This window comes from Varroa jacobsoni, unplaced genomic scaffold (genome assembly GCF_002532875.2).
Source record: "Varroa jacobsoni isolate VJ856 unplaced genomic scaffold, vjacob_1.0 scaffold_1169, whole genome shotgun sequence".
Lineage (NCBI taxonomy): Eukaryota > Metazoa > Arthropoda > Arachnida > Mesostigmata > Varroidae > Varroa > Varroa jacobsoni.
Window position 1 is genome coordinate 70,788 of NW_019214071.1, and position 6,534 is coordinate 77,321.

Consider the following 6,534-nt stretch of genomic DNA (forward strand, 5'->3'; position numbering starts at 1 on the left):
AATCCGAGTGCTGGAGGTTGTTCTCCTTTCGTTTTTCCATTTTAATTGAATTACTTTTAATGAAAATTTGATGAGCATACGCTCAGTGCATTTGCGTTCAACTTCCTCCTTCCGTAAAAGAGAATCTCGTCGGGGACAGCCATTCGAATCCAAATTTCCCAAACGACGTTGAGCTCTGAAGCCCAAGAAACTCAGCCATGAACTGATCATGGGAACATCGCATAGAGAAAATCGGTTGCTCGTCCAGATGGGATATTTAGGCACGTAATCAAGCACAGAAGTAAGCAAGCAAGCATATCGGGCGGTCACAGAAGGAACGTACGGTGCTTCTTTATACGTACAGACAATGTCAACAAATAAGTACAAAGGAGAAAGGAGAACGCCAACTTCCTAAAAACATTACAGGATACTTGCAGTTCCCAGAAGCGCACATTTGTGAAGAAACCAAACGGTTGACAGCTTGGATAGCTTAATAGTTATCGTGTCGAAATAAAAAGTAGATGAAATCTATCGGTTCATGTAAGTGATGCTTCGTGGATGTCAATGTAAAATCAATTTTGCAGTAATAGTAATGGTACTCCAGCCATTGCAACAAGAGGTCAACAGCCTCATATATGATATTTACCATTAACTGAATTATCTTTGCAGTTAAAATCTTATGTCTGCTAAATTGTCTGGTAAAAACACATTCAAACAAAGCAAAATGTTTTATTTAAATCGCCTACCAAAAAATTGTATCAGTAAACTTCAGACATAAATGTATAACTATTATATAGTATATATCACAGATGATGCTCATATGTGGATACGATTCTAATTTGCTGATAACTAACTGCATATAGGCATATTGTAGTCGCTAGATAGAGGTTATGGTTCACCGGGGTGGATGTTTTTTTTGCCATATATATATTTTGTATAGCTAACAGGTAACACAAACTAACAGTTGTTAACCAAGATGACGGAATCCTTACCGGGTAAAAATACTGATTCATGGCTAAATAAAGCCCACTAAAAACCAAGGTCTTTGGAGTACCTCACAGCTTTCTACCCCCCTGGGGCGTCTTAAAACACTACGGGTGTGCGCCTCGTAGTCATGCGTCCTCTGTATACTATTCGATCCATTTAAAGTGAACGTTCCCAAACTTTATCGGAGCAAATATATATAGTGTGAATCTGTTGTTAACTATAATAGTAATCTCACAAAGTGGACGCAATTCTAGCTCCAAAGCTATAGTCGTTTTTGATAGATTCTATGAATTTCAGAGGCCTCTAAATTGTAGCCTCAAACATAAAATGCTGGGAATGAGCGGAAGTTTCACATGAAGGACTGAACATTGCGGAACAACTTTCCCTGTTAAAACAAATGATTTCTACCAAAACAATCCAACAGGGAATGGCGATTCTCTCAACTTCGAGTCTCAGGGCGCTCTCAGGATTCACTCTTTTCTAACATTCGAGTAACAATTTCGGTAAGGCTCGTCGAGACCTACCAGGGCACTTAGAAAACGCTTGAAACAACTGCCAGCAATGTCAAAGCACTGAGGCTGTATTCGTTGTTTCCGCTTATGAAAAAAACGCAATCGTTTAACGAGACAATACTCGCCACACACACACAGAGATATAAACACGGTTATATTGGGATCAGAAAAGACATTAGGAAATTGTGTCTATAGTTGTGGTAGCTTCGAAGGATAAACGTTTAGCTCGTCGGGTAAAAAACGATTCAAATTATGCTAGTCAAACGATAAACAAAAAAGCAAAATGTACACCATAGAAGGTAACGTAGGTTATCACGTTGCCGTTATAAATGGAATAAACGCAATATAACGTTGTTCGAAACATGGGGCGGTAATAAGCTAAGATGTTAGTCAAAACGTACTATCTTGACATACACCCTCATCAAAGAAGTGCAGAAATATAAAAAATGAAACGCATACGATTGTCTCACAAAAAGAAAAAAAAAAAATGCAATTTCCTTATGTAACTTGCAATAATCATCTTTTGCTTTTATATATTGAATGTGTTCTAGCACACGTTCGCATTGTTGTCACAGTAATAAAGCGTTATCTCTAACGCTTTTAGCAATCTCAAGCGTTTGTTGTTGCTGGTCTATTCCAAACTAGTACGAGATTTCTACTTCTTTCAGTTGCTAGCGCATAGCGATGCAATGGGCATTCGATAATGCCCATCCATCAGAAGTCTGCGAAGTGGCACGACGCTAAGGTGTATCCATCGTTTTCCGTTACGACAAGCTTGGGTCGGCAGTACACGACTAGTAGGCGTTTCCATTCGCCGACATCCGGCAGGAGAAATCATACAGCCAACTTCTTGTAGAGATCGTCATTCGACAGACGGCAAAGTTAGAATCGAAGCCTCTAAACCTAGCCTGAAACTAAGTAGAGTCGCAGCACAGGGTTTATGGATAGGTCCAGATAACAAATAGACCGATGGAACACATGTCGGCTAGTTGAGCTTATTATTATTATTACTGCAATTTCCGATTCTAAGCAAGGCATTAAAAGTGATGGGAGCTATCGGAATCCTGTTCTACCTTAGCAAACGTACGTACATAAACGCAAATCCATTTGCATGCATCCGTGATACAACACGGTACGTTATAATATCCATAGCGACAGTAGACTAGAGAAGGAAGCAACGTTCTGCATTTAAAGGGTATTTGGACTTTATTCATTCGTAAATTAACTTTACTACAGTCAAAAATGCTTGCGTATAAGTGTAGCCAATTTAATACTTAATTCAAAATTATTATTAAAACTATGTGCTTTGCCGCTTTTCTTGGAAGGTAAGTTCATGGAAAGTTCGTTTGGACAAAAAACAAATACGACTTGATAGTAGTACCTTCAAATACAAATAAACAATTGAAGTTTAGAAATGTGCAGTTTATGTACACCTCGCCCATTTTCTCAAAAACGTTAATTGCTTTGATCGGTACAAAATCAGTGCACAAGGTGTCGATAGTAAACGCTGCGCATTAACAGAACTGGACGCATCTGTCTATAAAACTCAGTCGTCATCTGTGAACCTATTTCTAACGCTCACGTCGTAGACTTCCGTGAAAACCAAGTTCGAAAGGGATCGATTCGTACATTTCCAGTTATTCTTAGAATTATGACAGCGGAGCAAACCCCGCGAATCCATCGCGTATAGCTCACTATTCAATGTACCAATGTACGCTAGCCAAGCAAGCTTAGAGCATGCTATAGTTTTGCTAGTTATGCTAGCGCTACCACTTTTAAATTACGTAAAAATCTCGCCACGGACTGTCCAAGTACTGCCGGACATTAGCAGTTAACCAGTCTCATTCTGTGACTACCCCTGTCAGGTCTACAACAAAAGGCACTAGTTCTGTGGCCCAACTCTTTATATAACACAAAAGTCACACAAAAGGGCAAAAAAAATATTTCAAAATGTTAAATCAAATAAGCTGGGCCCGAAACAATAATCTAACTACTGCCACTGCTACTTTAGTGAACAATATTGTTCCTTGAAACATATATATACCATTGTGCGGATTAGAACGCTAAGCTGGCTCGTTCGATGAATGAATAAGACCATTTATGAATGTTATTTAACTCGAATCCAACAAAATTATTTTACCTAAGTGTTTTGTGCCTCAAATCTACTATTGTTAGCACTTACGTGCAAAGCTAAACTAATTAGTACGGATAACAAGCGTTTTTATACCGTTTCTATAGGTCTATTTGATAAATATGAGCTACTGTTCATACTCAGCGTAAGTACTAAAGTAAAAACAGTAGTTTGCTTGCCTCAAATAGCTTTGGGTTGTTTTTATTGACCCTACAGACAAAGTGTTAGTTTTGACGCAAAAAGATCCGTTGTTGTCACATACGAAGCCGGTGGACTTTAAAATTGAATAACATTTGAATTAGCCGCCGTTAGCAGACGAAATTTGGCTGGCAGAATTTGGCCAGCCTGTTCTTGAAAATAGTTTGAGTTAACCTTAGAAAAAATAAGTTCAGTGGGAAAAAAATCTATGAAATTAAAGCGACCGGGCGCTTGTCTTTTACAAAGTATTCTCTAGTCAATGAATGCGTTACAATAACATACACAAGGAAAAGTCTTTTTGCTTCTATATGGTATTGAATCTGCGGCCATACGATATAAATGTTTTTAATGTACACATTCAGCGTAAACGCTACTTTTGTCGATGGATTGTCGAGACTATCGAGGTGAACGTTAAAGCGGCTTTATATCCCGTTTGGCCAGTAACTTTTAGGGCTTTGCGCTCACACATGCGCGCACATACACCCGCCGAATAATACGCTATGGACACAGCAACGTATCTTTACTACTATGCGTCAATCACTTACCGCCGGGCAAATATCCGAGCAATCGTTGACTATTCTATCTAACTTAGTCGGCTTCCCGACTTCCGCTGCTTTCCATCCACAGCTCATCGCCCCTTTGGGCTCGCGGAAGGAGGACTCATCTCGAAGCGCTAACTCATCATTACTTTGCCTTGGCTTGCCACTAGCTTCCCTGCCACCATGACGACGACGGCAGCGGCCCTTAGGCTAGCAACAGCAAGAATCCCTTACTATACACTGCCTCACCGTATTCACAGCCTTCCCGGCGTTTCCGCAGCCCGAGGCTACATTCGCGTGCAGAGCCAAAAAGACGTTACGATAAAGGGGCGCATCGGCAAAGTTAAAGGAACCACAATGCGATTCCGTCCGCACAGTATCTCGTGTATGTTGGCCCCGGTTCCACCAGAGGAAATCCTTTCTTGTGACGAGCACTGCTGTTATTTCTTGTTCTATAAAGTGACATTCGTTTAGCAAGTTAGTCGGTGAAATGCAGTGTTACAAACACTTATTGCAAGATGCATTACCACCTCCTCTGACATGGGCCACCCACTACAAGCCTACTTGGCAGCAAAAAATTATGAGAAGAGGTCGATCCGTTAAGGTTTGATTATTATAGGTAAGAACAAGAAAAAACATTACGAAACTTAATTTGGCTAAGCTGTGTCGAGTATGCCCTTTGTTAATACTTTCGGTCGCTCATACTTACGACGATTAAATTGAATTAGCTAAATCTGTGTGATTTTTCAGTAAACAGTGGAGTGATCGTCCTGTGTCAAAGAACGATAAGATTATTCGAGCCGTTTGGATGCAGGAACGCCTAAGGATTTGAACAAAAGCGCAACTGCTTAGTTTCTTATGCTGATGTATGACATGCTACCCACTTATGTCGATACGATGACTTGGATGACCAAGCTTCTGGTTGAAAGAGGCCAGAAGCTGCTTCTAATCCTGCCAGTGATCAACTATATAACCTGTGTGAATATAGAAAATTGTTTCGGAATATGCCATTGTTTTAGTATAAATTGTTTTCGATGGACACTTGGATTACATTCTAATTAGAATTTATTAAAAATGTAACTGCAGTCGCAGCTATTTTGTAAAAAAAAACTTGTTTATATTTTTTTTTTTTTTAAAAAGAAAGAGTTTGTGCACCGATTTGTGACAGACTTTTGAAGAGTACGTAAAGCTCGTACAAGCTACCATCTCGTAAGCTACAGCCGTTCTGTGCTTTCGAAGATAGCAAGTCTTATTCGGATTAAGGGTCCGAAGTACCAGTTCTGTTTGGTCTGGTAAGCCATTTGAACCGCCAGTTCCTATGTAACAAAAAAAAGCGTATCTGTAAGGTTTATGTGGTGCAGCTTCTTCTACACAAGAAAAAATTTGATACAAAATAGAAACTACCGAACGACAATAATAGCTAGCGTTAAGAATGCTTGTAAAAGGGGTATAAAAAAATAGGATACTGACGCAGTCCGCTATTTACGGGCCAGCTAAGTTTTATTAATTTTACTTATTAGATATTTTAATGTGAGACCTATGCTGACGTGAAAGGATGACGTTTGACGAGCAGACAGATTCCTTTATAAAAGGACTTAAAAAACTTTTCTTAATCAAAATGGTGTTTTGTTTCGTGGATTTATAAGAAAGTTCAATAAAAAATAACGCGAACCTTTCCTGACACGTACACTGAAGAATTGTCCAAGTTGCATAGGAAAATAATCACAAATGCACACATTATCTTCATGCTATAATATATCAAAGATACAACGAAAATTAAAACAATTAGACTAAAAGAAGTGAATAGTTAGCCTATAGTTAGGTCCCAGGTCTAATTTTAAGTTAACTGGACAGATGCAATTTCATTTAGGTTTGCTGTGGCAGGCGGCAAACCTTTCAACAAAGTTAGCTTCGTTTCGTAAAATCTAAATATGTCATGACTCTATTTTGACTCAGCACTGTATTTTTCTGTTATTGACAATCCATATTACTTAGCCGGTTTAGTCATCACGAATAACTTACGATAGCAAGCACCAAAAGTTAATACCATAACTTGTATTATCATATTTTGCTCTCCAACTGTCTCGTTGACTAGAGTGATTGGCTGCCTTCGATACCTAAAACAAGTAGTATCACTGATTTGTTGAATGTGTTTAAACATGCATGATGGAGTGTGCTTTTTGCAAGC

At 39.0% G+C, this 6,534-nt stretch overlaps 1 long non-coding RNA gene across 1 annotated transcript; it reads left to right on the plus strand.

Annotated features, from left to right (window-relative positions):
- Nucleotides 1–4,466: 4,466 nt before the first annotated feature.
- Nucleotides 4,467–6,027, plus strand: LOC147752546 (uncharacterized). Its single transcript, XR_015313747.1, has 2 exons — nt 4,467–4,965; nt 5,097–6,027. It is a non-coding gene; the product is annotated as an uncharacterized LOC147752546 (long non-coding RNA).
- Nucleotides 6,028–6,534: the final 507 nt, after the last annotated feature.